The sequence below is a fragment of the Typopeltis vanoorti genome, chromosome 13 (assembly GCF_054136105.1).
Source record: "Typopeltis vanoorti isolate ZY-2024b chromosome 13, IOZ_Tvanoo_1.0, whole genome shotgun sequence".
NCBI classification, from domain to species: Eukaryota; Metazoa; Arthropoda; class Arachnida; order Uropygi; family Thelyphonidae; genus Typopeltis; species Typopeltis vanoorti.
In genome coordinates this window covers 51,623,973-51,640,401 of record NC_143561.1, presented here as the reverse complement: position 1 = coordinate 51,640,401, position 16,429 = coordinate 51,623,973, and the positions used below count along the sequence as shown (strand labels likewise).

Sequence of the window (16,429 nt, the reverse complement as noted above, 5' to 3'; positions counted from 1 at the left end):
TTCAAAGTTTTTTTTTTTTAAAGAACAGGTGAAAGGAGATGTTCACAGACCTTTTAGCAACAACCTCTGGGTTATACAGCTAAACAGGTTGACTGAGGCCTCTTTACTACCTCCTACTATCATACTCTACCTTTCGCTCTCTTCCCTTCTTACTGCCAGCCGACTTTCAGCAATCTTTTATACTCCAAAGGCCAATGATGAAAGACATGAACTCCCATTCTACCCACTCACTGATGAGACCTCAAAAAAGGTTGAAACCGGTCTGGGTAGTGACCTTCTCTCATATTGCTGAACAATAATACAGCTCCTAGGAGCTAAGTTCACATTATGGGTAAATACCAAGAATAGTGATCGGAGCTTGCTCCACCCTTTCTATGAGTTGCCTCAGCTTGCACTACCTAATGGATCAGGTGCTGCACTATCCAGGTATTTGCTTACGCTTGGAATCGCCGAACTTTATAGTTTCTATATTTGGCATGAAACTCTGAGTTTCTTATTCGGCAAAGAAACAATATGGGATATAATATAATATCCCTTAACTTAAATATGCAGTATTTATTATTATTATATGTGTGTATATATACAGATATGTACAGTATATTATTTACACAGTATTATTTTATAAATAAAACATCATGCAGCAGTATTTACTCGGATATAAACTATAAGAGTATGAAAAAATATATAAAAGAATATAAAAACAAACTGAAATAACACTTTTCAAATAAAAAAATGTCTTGAGACAGCAAATTTAGCTCTGTAGTGGGAGAGTCGGCACTGGTGGTGAATGGTGTGAAGAAAAATGCTTTTCTCTGGCAACTTCTACCCCTCGATGTTGAAGGCTGAGCGTAGTCGGAGTCGTCTGAGCTGTCATCTTGACGTTGATGTGAGCGGCATCTCATAAACATGTCTAGAGTAGATTGTGTGGTAACATACTTTTGTCATCGCAGATGGCCTTGTAGCTAGACATATCGGAATGGATAGGGAGGCAAACATTCTCAAACTGCTCGGTGTTCGGATCCATCGATTCAATTTTGCTAGCACCACGTCTATCAGGTTAAAAGCCTCAGCTAGTCCCTTTGTTGTGAATTTCTTAATGTCTGGAGTTGGAGGTTCAATCGGCATAGTATTTTCTTCGGAATTTCGGAATGCTTCCAACTGAATAAGGTCATCATCGGTAAGCTCTTCATCATGACTCAAAAGAAGCTCGTTAACGTCAACGTTATCCACTTCCAGCTCTAACTGCTCTACCAGTTGCACACATGTCTCCGTCGCTTGCTGTAATTCTTGTGTCAACTCAACAGCCGTATCAGTCATTGCCTGCTCTCCTTCCTTTAAACGATTTTGCACCATTTCTGGGCAGAGTTTCTTCCACACAGCATTCATTGTAGTCTGCTTGACTTCATCCCATGCCATCCCGATGTTTTTGATAGCGTCAAGGATATTATAATTCTTCCAGAAATCATGTAGAGTAATGCTCTCACCACTATCAATGGCCTTGATTGCTTGGGAAAACATATGCTGCAGATAGTAGGTTTTGAAAGTCGCAATAGCGCCTTGATCCATAGGTTGCAACAGTGTGGTTGATCTAGGAAATAGCTAAACAACTTTTGCGTCAGAATGAAAGTCATCCAACTCTTCCGGGTGGCTGGGAACATTGTCCAGGAAGAGAAGCACTTTAAACAGGATTCCTTTCTTGGCACAATATTCCTTCACCTGGGGAATGAAGTGGTTATTGAACCAGTCTGCGAACAGCACACATGTAACACAAGCCTTGGTATTGGATTTTCGGATTATAGGCAGCCTACTCGGGTCAATGTTCTTAAAGGCCTGCGGTCTCTGGGAATAGTACACTGTAAGCGGTTTAAGTTTCAAGTCCCCTGAAGTGTTGCCACCAATCATAATAGTGATCCGATCTTTGGCAACCTTGAATCCAGGCATAGATTTTTCCTCTTTTGCAATAAATGTCCGTGTTGGCATCCTCTTCCAAAACAGAGCTGTTTCGTCAACATTAAATACAGTATTTGCTCAGGCAAATATTCCCCCTCCTCAATTTCTGCCAGAAGTTCGGGAAATTTACTTGCCACGTCTGTATCTACACTTGCCGCCTCACCCGTGAATTTGATGCTGTGTAGATTTGTACGCTTCTTGAATCGTTCGAACCATCCAGCACTAGCTTTAAATGCACTCTCCGTGTCCGTGATGCCGGCCTTCTCTTGTAAATCTTTGTGTAAAGACCTAGCCTTCTCCTGGATAATCAGAAAACTCAACAGTATCTGCTTCTATGTCAGATCCTCGATCCAGTGAGACAACAATTTCTCCATCTCTGAAATCGAGCCCAGCCTCTTCTTGGTAATGATTGTGCCCTTCAAATGTTACTGCACCTTTCATGCTTTCAACAATACAAACTTTATCCTTCACTATCGTATTCACTGTCGAAATAGGTCAATTTATATTCCAAGCTATTGTTGATATAATTTTCCCGTCTTCATACATATGAATTATTTTCAACTTTTCTTCTAAAGTAATTGCAGACTTTTGTTTTTTAGATTTATTACCAGCGCATTCGGTTTTTACATTTCGAATCCATTTTAAGGGTAAATAAACAACGAACACTAATGGCGATAAACAAGTGACTAAACCAACTGCGTGAGGCATGGACTACTAACAGGTCGGGGAAAGGAGGAATTGTTTATGGAGTCCTTATTTCTAATTGGTAGGTTTCAGTTTGAATGTTACGGCTTTTGCGCACTTGCCCTCTGCTGCTCTCGGCGTTTACCTGTAACCTGCCATTGCCTGTTACTATTCATTACATTTGCTGTGAATGCCAAGTCTAGTTAACATTATGTTGTTGCATACTACAATGGATGTCAAAGAAGCAAAAGCCGCAAACATGTTCATATGGGCTAGTAGTTGTAATTTTTGAGATTTATTACGTAACTGCGAATTTACGTAAGTAGCGTATTATGTAAGTTCGGGGGTTACTGTATATATATTCAGAAAAATTGAAGGAGTATCGTTATGTGTAAAATAGAAGAACTTCCTCGTTGAGTATGACTCGTGGAAATCTTGGAAAAATTTCCTCAAATGTCCAACACATGTGGTAAATTATGTGCTATCCATGTTTCTCTTGAGTCTACTACTCTTTCATCTGAAAGTATGCATAATATACATTTTGACAAATTCTGTTAATATGCTTTGCTTCTCTAGCTATTAAATTATCATATAAAATGTATCTAGATTAATTACACAAGTTCTTAAAGAAATATGTAATAACTGGAAAATAAATTCCTCTGGGGGGGGAGGGGTAGTTATAACAGTCAACATTAAATATATGTTTATTTTCAGTAAATAGCTTTTTTCAATGAAATCCCAAGTTTCGCATGAAAAATAATCTACCTCCATATGAGAGATCAGCTAACTCATCTTCAGTTGTTAGCTAGTCCTATTAACCAGCAGTCTTCCTCATAAAGGTCCTTGGTATTCTAAATAGGATTCAAACCCAGTTCATTCCAAATGATTTATGGAGCAGGAGCTTCCTTCAAAATCAGAATTGGAGAATGAGACATTTGTGTCTATGGTCCCATGAAAATGCAACATTTCCTGTTTTGCAGCATGAAAAATTCCCATAAGAAAGATATTGAGGAATTTTACAAGTCATTAGAAGGAAAATCTTGTTGGAAACCTAACTAGCATAAGAAGTGAATCCCAGATATATAAAAATTCTGGGGGAAAATGGAAGGAAAACTCAGATTATGTTGGAACATTGCGTTAGCAATGTTCCAACATAAAACTGCGCCGAAATTAATTTAATCATGGTTATTTTCTTGATCATAAATTAGTAAATAATAATATTTTTTGGTTTACCGATCAAGTGTTGATCAATTTTATTAACTGAACCAACTAGTTTCGCCACACTTATCTGTTGGCATCTTCAGGGCTTACATAGAGGTTTAAACAATCTCACAATTATGCATAACTGCAAACTGACAAGAATAACTGTAAAAAACTGACTAGAATAATTACAAATAAAATAGTATCGAACGTGAGTGAAACACGTATCGCGTGTACAAGATCAGCTAGCTGTTGCTGAGGAACTTTCTGTAGTTTGTATTAAAGTTCATTTCTTCCATTTTTAAGGTTCTGATTAGGGTTTTCCATATCTCTGGGAGTATTAGGCCTTGATTTCTGTTAAGGTTGACAGTAGAACGGGCGACTGTGGCTGCCTCTTTGAAAATTCTTGAATGGTAATCTTCCTCTATGTAAGGGGAACAGCTTTTGTCCCACTCGATGACATGGGTAGTTGTAGAGAAATGAGACGATAGGCCAGAAATGTCCTGTCTGTTGTTTTTGACATAGCCAATGTGCTCCTTTTTCCTGATTTCGAGGCTTCTCGAAGTCTGTCCGATGTAACTAGAGCCACATGAGCATGGAATATTATAAACTCCAGCATATTTGTAGAAAGGATGGTTGTCTTTTGGAGATCTTAGTAGTTTACTAATAGATTCTATTGGTTTGCATGTTACTCTTATTTTATGTTGTTTGAGGAGATTGGCGAGCTTGTTGGAGATGCCACTTACAAACAGAATTGCAATCGTTTTTATATATTGAATATCTTCTTGTTCTCTTTGTGGTGGTTCAGAGAAAAGGATTTTATTGACTAGTCTTCTTGGATATCCGTTCAAGTACAAATTGTTGGAAATAAATTTTAACTCATCTTGAAGGGTCTTGTTGTCCGTTGTGATGCGAATCGCTCTTTTCTTTAACATGTGTACAATGCTGAGTTTATGTGAGATGTGGTGGGAGGAGTTGAAATGTAGGTAGCGACCTGTATTGGTCAGTTTTCTGTACACCGATAGATTTATACTGCCGTCATTTTGTTTTGTGATTAAGATGTCTAAAAACGGTAGTTGTTTTTCTCTTTCAAGTTCCAGAGTGAATTTAATAGAATGATGGAAGGCATTGATCTTTTTGAGAAAATCATATGTCATCTTTGTTATTGTTCCATACGATGAAGATATCGTCCACATATCTAAACCAAATTTTAGGTTTAGGAAAAATTTGAGATAAGATTTTGTTTTCTAAGTCTTCCATAAAGAGGTCAGCACATGAAGGTGAGAGTGGGCTCCCCATTGCCAAGCCTGTTAATTGTTGATAGATCTTATTTTTCCAAGAAAAGTAGTTGGAGTTTAGGCAGTGAGCAAACAATGAGGTTATATCTTGTGGGAACAAGGTACTTAAGATGTCAATGACCTCTACTACAGGAATGTTTGTAAAGAGAGAGGTGACATCTAAGCTGGCTAGAAGATCATTATCCGATATTGATGTTTTAATTAATTTAATTGTAGAAATTAATGTAGAAATTTAAATGTAGAAATTAATTTAAATCAAAACAAGCATTCGTCAATTACATTACCAGTGAGAACACTGCTCACAATGACAAAACAGCCTATCACAGATATCTGCACTGTAGTGGCAGATTCTAGAATTAAAATCTCCAATTTATATCTGCTTCTGTATAAATGAGTCCCTCCCCCTATTGCATCTGATGATCCATATATATATATAGTGTGGTCTATAGCAGAATGACTGCACTGCAGATGAGCAGTTTCTATTGTATGTTCCTCCAGATGGATATTAGCTGGTCTTCCAGTTTGTCCAAAGTTTAGTTTGGTTGGAACACCCCAACAGCCAATACTAAAGGATCCATTTCCCCACTAAAGAGGAAAACAATCACTGTCCATCCTTTTGTTGACACTCTTCTCACCTGTATATCCAACAGATCCTTATCCTTTTGTCTGCAGAAAGCCTACTCACACTGGAAAGTATATCCATTACTTAAATTAAGGGGATATTAAATTCCACAGTTTTAAAACCGAATAAGAAACTCAAAGATTGGAATCAGAGAGTTTCTTGCCGAATATAGTAAACTATAAAGTATCGGCGAACACTAGCATTAGCCAACCAATGCAAGTGATCCTAGTACGTAGTACAATACTGGGCAGCTCGTTGCAAAGGTGGAGGAAGAAGTTCAGATCGCTATTCTTAGGTATTTTCCATAATGTAAAAACACATTTCCTAGGAAATGTATGCTGTTATTACATTATGGAGGGAGGTCACTACCCAACTCTGGGTATTTTTCTTATTTCTGTTAAAAGGCTTTGCCTATCTTTCCATGTCCATTCTGTTTAAGAGACTATACCATCTTAGGTTAGCTCTACTTACAGAACCATATTGAAGCTCTGCCTTACTGTGGTTGTACCACTGATGCCATCTCTGCTTACTCTCATAATTTTCATCAGATCTCTCTCTCCAGTCTATGATGATATTTTTTAAGTATATATTTCTGACATGGCATTCACACCAATTTTAATATATGGATGGGTAGTGACCTCCCTCCATAATGTAATAACAGCATACATTTCCTAGGAAATGTGTTTTTACATTATGGAAAATACCTAAGAATAGCGATCTGAACTTCTTCCTCCACCTTTGCAACGAGCTGCCCAGTATTGTACTACGTACTAGGATCACTTGCATTGGCTAACGCTAGTGTTCGCCGATACTTTATAGTTTACTATATTCGGCAAGAAACTCTCTGATTCCAACCTTTGAGTTTCTTATTTGGTTTTAAAACTATGTGGGATTTAATATCCTGTTAATTTAAGTAATGTTTTTCATTGCTGAAATGAAGCTTATTAGCTCTTTATACTTAAGTACATCCATTATCTATTTTGATCACACTAGCCCCTCCACCAAAATCAATCACTTTTTTTCTTTCTTTTTTTTTTGGCCAGTGGCATTCCCCTTCACAAAATCAACAGAACTCTCTGCCCAACCCCACAATTCAGAACACATGAAATCCGCCATTGTCTTATACATCTGCAGAACCTCAGAAAAAAATTTTTTTTTAAAAGGTATAAAAACTAGCTTACCAAAAGATATCCTCTCCATTGTCTAGAGTATCCCTTGATCCTGCAAACCAACTTACCGTGTACAAACTAGAAGAACAGCTAACATCCATCTGGAGGAACACAAAGCATATTCATTAACTGCATTACAGCCATTACTGAGTAACAGAACATGCTATGAATATGGTTCACTGTATCCAACAGGAGGGGCCTTATCTTTTATACAGATGTAGATATAAATCTGAGAGACTATGTCTAGAATCCAACATAACATTCTGCAACATTCTCCAAACCTTAACAAATTTGGCTACCTCACTTTATCAAAAATATGGGAGACCATCTTTGAGACCTTCAGCAAGATTCCATCACAGCACCCACAGAGAGTGCCAGCTAGGACTGTAAGATCCAGCTTTCACACTGTTTTCTGGTATGTCTACGTGCACAGGCTTAGTGTATTTATTTCTTTGTGCCCATGAAGATATTGGCATAATAATTTCATAGCCAAATAAATTTAGTTAATTTCTAGTCTGGAAAGTATTCTTCCAGTTGTGCTCAAAATTTGTCAACTAATAACCATTCTATATCAAATGTACAAGATGCCACCCTTGTCTGACATCTAATGACATGGAAGCACACCTGTGTGTGTGTGTGTGTGTGTGTGTGTGTGTGTGTGTGTGTGTGTGTGTGTGTGTGTGAGAGAGAGAGAGAGAGAGAGAATGAGTGAGTAAGTGGGGGGGGGGAGATAAAACAGCAACCAAAGTATCATCCTACATCCTCTCAAAAACCACTTAGACCATCATCAACAGGCTAAATTCTTCACAACCTGGAGGTTTGTCAATTAGTAATTCTATTCCACACAGCCTAACTGACCTTGTAACTTTTAACACAAGACATGGAAAGATCTGGAAAATCTCCTGTGTGGCATTTCTAAGCATATTTCAGATGTAGTATAAGACAGCACTGTTCCATATATTAAAATTGGTGTGAATACCATGTCAGAAATATATACTTAAAAAATATCATCATAGACTGGAGAGAGAGATCTGATGAAAATTATAAGAGTAAGCAGAGATGGCATCAGTGGTACAACCACAGTAAGGCAGAGCTTCAATATGGTTCTGTAAGTAGAGCTAACCTAAGATGGTATAGTCTCTTAAACAGAATGGACATGGAAAGATAGAAAGATTGGCAAAGCCTTTTACCAGAAATAAGAAAAATACCCAGAGGAAAATATAAGACTTGTTCAAATGGGTGTGCTGGATGATAGGATGCATGAGGTATGTTTTCCAGGCAGTAAAATGAGTAGAGTGATTGAGGCATTGGATATGAGGAGGGAGTGAGCAAAGGAGTTTATGATTTTAATAGGTACGAATGATTTGACAGAGAACAAAGAGCATGACAGAATGGATATTGGGAGGCTGCTTAGAAGGATAAAAGAGAATAGTGCGACAGGAAGGGTAGTCAGCATATTGCCTAGGTATGACTGTGGTGAGATGAGGCAGAGAGCAAGGATTATGAATGATATGCTGGCTGAAATGTGTGAGGAGACGGGAATACAGTTTGTTAATGTGTGGAATGAGCATGAAGGACAAAGTGAACTGTATGGGAGCGATAGACTGCATGTGAGTGGTTATGATGCAAGTTGCCTCAAGAGACTGCTGCTGGAAGGTAGAGAAGTGAGTAGAGAGAATGAATCAGATCAAGTGGGAAGTGATGTGGAAGAGCAGGAGAGTAAGACAGGAGAGATTGATTGAAGAGGAAGTGAGTGGTACGAGTATAGAAAATGAGAGAATGGGTGTGCAAGAGGAGCAGGGAAACCGGGAGGCTCAGGGTGGTGGATGCTCCAAGAGGTGAGAGCATGAGTAGACAGGAAAGGAATGGGATGACCTGGGATCAAGAGGAAACAATTGGAATTGAAAAGGGTTCTAAAATGAATATGCAGAAAGGGAAATGGCCCCAGCCGAGCAAGGAGAGATCACATCGAGTGAGTGGTATCAGTGGAACTAGCTGTAGATCCAGAAATGAGTTGTTGTGTTTGTATGCAAATGCTAGAAGTATAAGAAACAAGGCAGATGAAATAGTTGCACTAATTGTGCCTGTTCACTCAAAGATTGTCGGAATAAGTGAGACATGGTTGGAAGAGGACAACATTCTGACAGGAATAGAGATGGAAGGGTATGATGTGATAGAAGGGGTAAAAAGGGAGGGAGGGGTGGGAGTGCTATTGATGATAGAGAAAGAGTTATGTCCATACAAAGTAGAGATGCAAGACGGAAATAGTGCCAGTGGTTTTGAGGCAGTATGGTGTGAGACAGAGGTGAATGGAATCAAATACTTGGTTGAATGTTGTTATAGACCAGGTAATGTGGATAATGGTGATAATGAAATGTATAATCAAATTAGCCAAGCAAATAAGAAAAGGGTGATCATTATGGGCAATTTTAATTATGGCAATATAGACTGGAATGATGAGATAGCAACTGGAAGTAAAGAAAATGAGTTTCTTGAGTTTTTGAGGGATAACTACCTCAGACAGTATGTAACAGATGGCACACAAGGATTGAGGGTCTTGGATTTGGTCATCTCACCAGAGGATGTAATTATAAAAGAGGTGTCAAATCATCCACCAATCGGTAAGAGTGACCATGAGGTGATTACCTGTGTGGTTGCCAGAAGTGTGAGGACGTCTTTGAGAAAAGGGTATATGTGGAACTACAAGGGGGGGGGTGATTATGAAGAGCTCAGAAGACAGCTTGCGGGTGTAGCATGGAATGAGGAGTTATCTGGAAAAGAGATCAATGCAGCTTGGTAAGGATACACAGTAATATACTTCGATTTCACAAAGGCTTTTGATGAAGTACCTCATGATAAGTTGACAGTCAAACTAGAGCAGATGGGGTTGGATATTAGATTAGTGCATTGGATTGGAGACTGGCTATTTGATAGGTATCAACAAGTTGTGTATGAGGGAGCGATATCCAGGAAAAGGAAAGTCATTAGTGGAGTGCCTCAAGGGTCTGTTTTAGAGCCATTACTGTTTAACTTTTATATATTAATGATATTGGTGAAGATTTGGATGGAGATATTCAGATGTTTGCAGATGATGCAAGGTTGGGACGAACCATGAAGAGTAGTGAAGATGTTGTGGCCTTACAAGAAGACCTGAATAGATTGAGTGATTGGACACGAAAATGGGGATGCGAGTTCAACGTTGCAAAATGTAAGTTTTAAAATTTGGAAAACAAAGATGGGATGCAGAATTTATGCTTGGTGAGGATATATTGTTGGAGGTGGAGGAAATAAGAGATTTGGGGGGTGATAGTGGATAAGGATCTGAAATTTAGCACACATAGCCAAAATTGTGAAGACAACACAAAGGCTTCTGGGAATGATGCGGAGGACACTGACTTGTAGAATTAGGGAGATTCTTGTTCCGTTGTATAAGACTTTGATTAGGCCACACATGGACTATTGTGCCCAGATTTGGTCACCTGGTTTTCAGAAGGATGAAGAGTCCAAAGGCGACTGACTAAGGTAGTTTCTGACCTCTGGAATGTTGAGTATGAGGAAAGATTGAGAAGATGTAATTTGCAGAGTCTGGTAGACAGGAGGAACAGGGGGAGATATCATAGAGACCTACAAGTTGGTAAGGGATCAATGCTGGAGAAGTTCTACAGAAAATAGTAGGAGATCAGGGGAGAACCAGAGGTCACCCCTGGAAACTGTATAAAGTGCAGAGTTGTAAATGATTGGAATGCCTTGCCTGAGAGTGTGGTGTCTGCAAGGAGTTTGAGTGTGTTTAAGACACAGTATGATGAGCTGTGTGTATGATAAAAGGACCTCCCAGATGAGTCTTTGACTCCATGAGGTCTTGGGGTAATAATAAATCATACTTGACAAGTTACAAACCAATTTATTATATTGCTCCTCTGTGATATCCCAACACTTAAGTTGAAAGCCAAATTCCATTACACAAAGCCAGCCATTTATTTTATACGTAATTTTATCTGTTAACTTGCACAATTTCTCCAGTTAGTTTGTCTGTTTTGGCAGAAGATCAAACCTTGCTACCTAAATAGCAAATTCATCTTCATTTAATAATGACCTTATAAAGATTCCTTCCGCCATGATGAAAATCACATGCAGTTCTTCAACCCAAGGATGCATGATGTATCATTCTTCCTACTTTGTGACAAAAGCACTCTATAAGACGAGAAGAAAGTTGGTAGAAAATCAACTGGAAACTAGCTATGGCATTATAGCATTCTTGTGCAATTTCAATTTGATAAGATTTATAATATTTAGTACTATTATATTCAGATGGATCACTATCTTTTTCCAATTACAGAAAGCCAACACACACACAGGAAGATACCTACATAAACAATGACATCATCATCCAGTCCAACAGTATAGCATTTTAAAAACACTCACAGGCAGAGCCATTTGTTCTAATGATACAGCTCTGACCACAGAACTCAAATATCTGCGCCTTACGTTCTTAGCCAACAGCTACAATCCGTACAAAATAGATAAAATACCACACAGCCCCATTACTCCTCCCTCCCCTAATACACAGGAACATAACATGACCATCTCTATTTCCAATGTCAGAGGTACATCAGAAAAGATAGCCAAAGTACTGATGAAACATGACCTTCACACCACTTTCAAACGGCATATAAAACTAGCAACTCTGATCCACTCATCTAAGGATAAACTTCGCCCTTTAGCATACCCAGGAGTGTATGAAGTTCCCTATGACTGTGACCTACTATGGACAAACAGGAAGATCAGTTAACATCTGCCTGGAAGAACATAAAAAACAGATTTGCTACTATTACTATGGCAAGTCAGGACTGGCAGACCACGCTTTGGACACTCCTTCACACAGGATTAGATGAAAGAAAACGAATGTGCTATTTAGGAGTTGTTACAGATCTGAAAGATTATTTTTTGAGTCAGCAATGCCTTTGAAAAATTCTCCTAACCTGAACAAGTATGGTTGCATTAATTTGCCAAAAATTTGGGAGACTGTCATCCTAAGAGCAACTCCCACATAGCTGTAATAATGCTGATTTGAAATTCAGCGAAATATAAGCTGTTAATAAAACATCTTTTGATTAAATTGTTTGGTGGTGTTAATACCGTAAAAAAATTAAGTCATGAATAACCATCAACACCTAAGCTTATCTGTTAAATTTCATAATCATTCTTTCTCTTACTTGCTATATAGCAAAAACTCTTTTGGATTTACTTTATCCTACTTAGCTAATTTTCTCTCAAAATCTGATTTAGCTTTCCTTACCATACTAGTTACCCTTCTTGCTTGTGCTTTATATTGCATGGCATGCTGATCACCCCTTTTTAATATATTTATTTTTTATATTCCTTCCACAATTCTTTTTTTTGGCAGCTCTTGCTTTATTGCTAGCCATCCACTTAATTCCTATTCTGTTTAGCCTCCTGACCCTAGGAATGTACTCAAGTAGTCCTTGAATGCTTCCATTACACTAATAACATTCATTCCATGTAGTTTTTTTATGCCGTGGCAGTGCTGAGCATCACCTCCTGAGCTCATAATTGTCACCTTTGTCACCACATAAACCTATTTTTGACTGAAGTTTCCACATGCTGAGCAACCTCCCAGGACAAGACTGCATGGTCACTTTTCCTGATTGAAGGGCAGTATATACTCCTTATATCACATTAAAATAAAACAAAAGAATACAGTTCAACAAATAAACATCACAATATAAACATTCCCACCACTTATATACCTCCTATTGCTTTCATTTCTTTTTAATGCAAGATGTTCCATCAAAGACATGGACAGCTTGGTTGGCCAAGTGGTTAGCATATCTGCTCATCAGCCAAGATGCTGTGAGTTTGAATACCACAAAGGACATGGATGTTTGTGATTGTCCTGCTTACCAATTACCATATGTACTGCTGTGACCTGTGTCAGTATGACCTTTGATGTCTTTGCATCATAAAAATAAAAAATAGATTATAAAAAAAGTCATCATCAAATTCCTGACATGTACCCTTAAGGGGTATGGCATGATAGTACTACATGAAAAATTTACATCATTACTAACTTCCTGTCTGCAATATTCCTCCAAATCAATTTGTTACCTGTCAAGATGCCAACATCATCAAATCGTATATTTCTATCTTAAAGAAAGGATCTTCTAAGGAACTTTTTATCATATCAATCCACCTATATCTTGGTCTTTCTCTGGGTCTTTTTCCTGCCAACCTGGCAGAGAACACTTGTTTTGCTAATCTTTCCTTTCCCCATTCTGTTTTGAAAAAAAAAAGGCAAAGATATTAAGTCCTTCAAGAATACATGATTCTCAATTTTGCAACTATAAATGAGTAGTTTTAATAATTTTACTTGAATATCAATGTTTACTGTGTTAATCCAATTTTTAAAGTAAATATTTCAAAAACTTATAAAGAATGCCAAGTTTTTTTTTTTTTTTTTTTATGCAGATGTAGATTGATTCTGTAATATTCCAAAAGGTAAAGAATTGAATATGAAAATTTTGAAATTTCCATGGAAATGATGTTTTATGCACTGACAAAACTATACATTTTAGGAAATATCTAAGAAAAAACTTGTGTTCCAAATACCTGAATAACAAAATATCAGCTAGTTTTCAGAACCCAAAAACTACGACCCTGTGAAATTATATATAATTTCATTCAATTAAAATTGTATACCAGTTTCCTTCTACTGCATATGACATGCCATTAATGATCGTCTAAAATTATCCCTAAGACTGGGCATCAATAACCTAGACTAGTCGTAATTCTTCCCGCCCCCCTTCGAACCCAGGCAAAATTAGCATTTTTTTTTTTTTTTTTTTTATCTTGAATGCACAAAAACAATCGCACGCAAGTATTCAGCGCATTTCGAGAGCTCTAAGTGAGCTGTTTCAGTTTTCGAATTGTTCGTACTCTCCGGGCACCTTCACAAGAACCATAAAGCCCCCAAGTATCCTTCAGATCTTACCACATTGCGAGGTTTTGTTATATAGTAATAAAGCTATTGTCAATAACGCTTTTTTAAAGAAGGTATACAAAACAAATAACTGACAAGGTTTGTTACAATATATATTTATTATATATATTTTTTTTTCAACCCTTATACAACAGTTATGACAATGAAACATTGATCCCAGTAGTCCTCCAAATCATTATGCAGAACATATCGAAAGCTGGAGCCCCAATATTCCAGGTTTTTCGCAGTCACTCCCATTGATGCTTGTTAAACTTGACCATTGTAAATGATAATTCCAAAAATATGAATTTTGCAAAAATATAATCCACAATTTAACCACATCTAACACGATCCGATCAACGGTAAAAGAACCATATAATAACCACCACCACCTAGTAATGTCAAACACCTACCATTTATAAATATTACATTAACGAGTACTGCTGTTACTGAATCCTGCGCTAAACAGATGGGAATAGTAAATAAATTAATAACAAAGAGCGAGGAGTATTTACAAATGCAAACACCGCAGCTTGCTGGTAAATAAATTTAACCCAACTCAGGAGGTTTTAATGGGGAACGCCCTCTATTACCAAAAATATTTTGACTTTCGTTTGTATATTCTCTTATTGCTACCGTAAGTTAAAGCAAGTGCACAAAAAATACAGTAACAATAAAGGCTGTTTGTTTAGAACAAGCAAAACTTCATGCAAATTAGAGATTTTTTTTTATTGTGATAGTTTCCAAACACATTAAAAGAATGTAGCGACATCCTAAAGCATGTCCTCTAGGCAATAGCCTGAACTTCCCCCTCAGTCTCCAAAAGTTAGATAGGCCTAAAACGGACTCGCTTACTCCCTATACGGGAAGAAAAAGGTGTGAGCTGATTCCAACCCGATGGAAACAAGCAGATATAATCCTCATTCATAAGCCGGGAAAAGCGCCTTAGTCACCGCAAAGTTACAGACCCATCACTCTCCTTTCATGCTTGGGAAAGATTGTAGAAAAAATCATCCTCAATCGACTTCAAGATGTGGTGAACAATAACAACACAATACCGAAAGAGCAGTTTGGGTTTCGAACCGGTCACAGTACTACACAACAAGTTCACAGACTGGTCGAATTTATCACTACTGGATTCAATTGGCGACAACATGCAGGAGCTGTTTTTCTGGATGTAGCAAAAGCCTTTGATAAGGTTTGGCACAAAGGCCTCATCTATAAATTATTTATGACCAAAGTTCCGCTCTACCTTATCAAACTTATCGACTCCTTTCTAAAAAACCGGAAATTTCAGGTCAAGTAGAGAGGACTCAAATCCTCTTTGAAAAGAATCACTGCAGTTGTTCCTCGAGGCTCGTTGCTCTCTCTCTGCTGCTTTTTAACATCTTCGTTGCTGACGCCCCTAACACGACATCAACCACCACAGCTTGCTATGCGGATGACATGGCAATTTTGAGTAGTTCTCTCAGGCCGAACTTAGCTACACAGCGCTTGCAGACCGTAGCAACACACCTGGAGAAATGGCTCAGGAATTGGAGAATAGCCGTGAATGCCGATAAAAGTACTGCCATTCTCTTCACAAGACGGAAGGCATCCCACTACGGAGAAGTCAAACTTTTCAACACAACTTCCATGGAAATCCAGCACCAAATATTTAGGTATTCAACTAGATAACCGTCTCAACTTCAACTCTCACATCGATTATGCCTGCAGCAAGTCAAACTCCGCAATTATGCAACCTTACTCTCTTTTCAACCGAAGAAGCCGTGTCAGCACTGAAAACAAACTACGAATCTATAAAACAATCATCAGACCCACATTGACTTATGGATCACCGACTTGGGGTCACACCTCCCCTGGCAACATCAAAAAGCTACAGGTTATCCAGAACAAATGTCTTCGTATGATATTTAATGCTCCCTGGTTTGTCAGGAATACTCTGCTCCACCGAGACGCTGCCGTCCTGATATTCACATGTTTATCCATGATACTGCCATTACATATTTCACCAAAGCAGCTAGTCATTCCAATCAACTCATTCGAGAGTCATCTAACTACGATGAAAACGATAGGTGGAAACACAAGCGTCCGAAAGCGGCTCTGCTCATCGGTACAGACGCTCCCACACTGCCCTAAAATGGGTGAGTCAGGTGCTCGATAAATTCTCATTAATTTAAGCCCCTTTCATAGAGATGAAGGGATGATAATTCATGGGATTGAGGTCCATCAAGCCACAGAAGTTATCAGTTATCAGTTTAATGAAGAAAAAAAGTGTCTGTGTAGCTCAGTGAAAGTGACGTGTGCCGTCCACGATACTACATTGCCCGAAGAGAGAGCGTCGTAAGTTCAATTATAGTCTTTGACTAGAGGAACCTTTAGTAAATCTGCTTTCGACCGGTTCCCGAGTTAGTCGACCATGGGCAAGCTGATTTTTTTCTCCCAGAATCTCGTTTTTTTCCCGCAAGCTCAAGAAAACGACCGTAGAATCCACACTATTTTCAGATAG

The 16,429-nt window shown here is 38.2% G+C and overlaps 2 protein-coding genes across 5 annotated transcripts in view; one reads left to right on the top strand and one right to left on the bottom strand.

Moving 5' to 3' along the window:
* LOC150100148 (putative polypeptide N-acetylgalactosaminyltransferase 9) overlaps positions 1 to 14,465 on the bottom strand; it is a 187,151-nt gene extending 172,686 nt beyond the window's left edge. For 2 of the 3 annotated variants that reach the window (XM_090402384.1, XM_090402386.1), the window contains exons 1-2: positions 14,334 to 14,465; positions 13,050 to 13,216 (exon numbers count right to left, since the gene is read on the bottom strand). The gene's annotated coding sequence lies outside the window, so the exon portion shown is untranslated. The remainder of the gene's footprint in view (positions 1 to 13,049; positions 13,217 to 14,333) is intronic. The other variant, XM_090402385.1, reaches the window with a different exon arrangement.
* ORMDL (sphingolipid biosynthesis regulator orosomucoid 1-like) overlaps positions 1 to 16,429 on the top strand; it is a 150,430-nt gene that overhangs the window by 33,486 nt on the left and 100,515 nt on the right. The gene's annotated exons all lie outside the window — the stretch shown is intronic.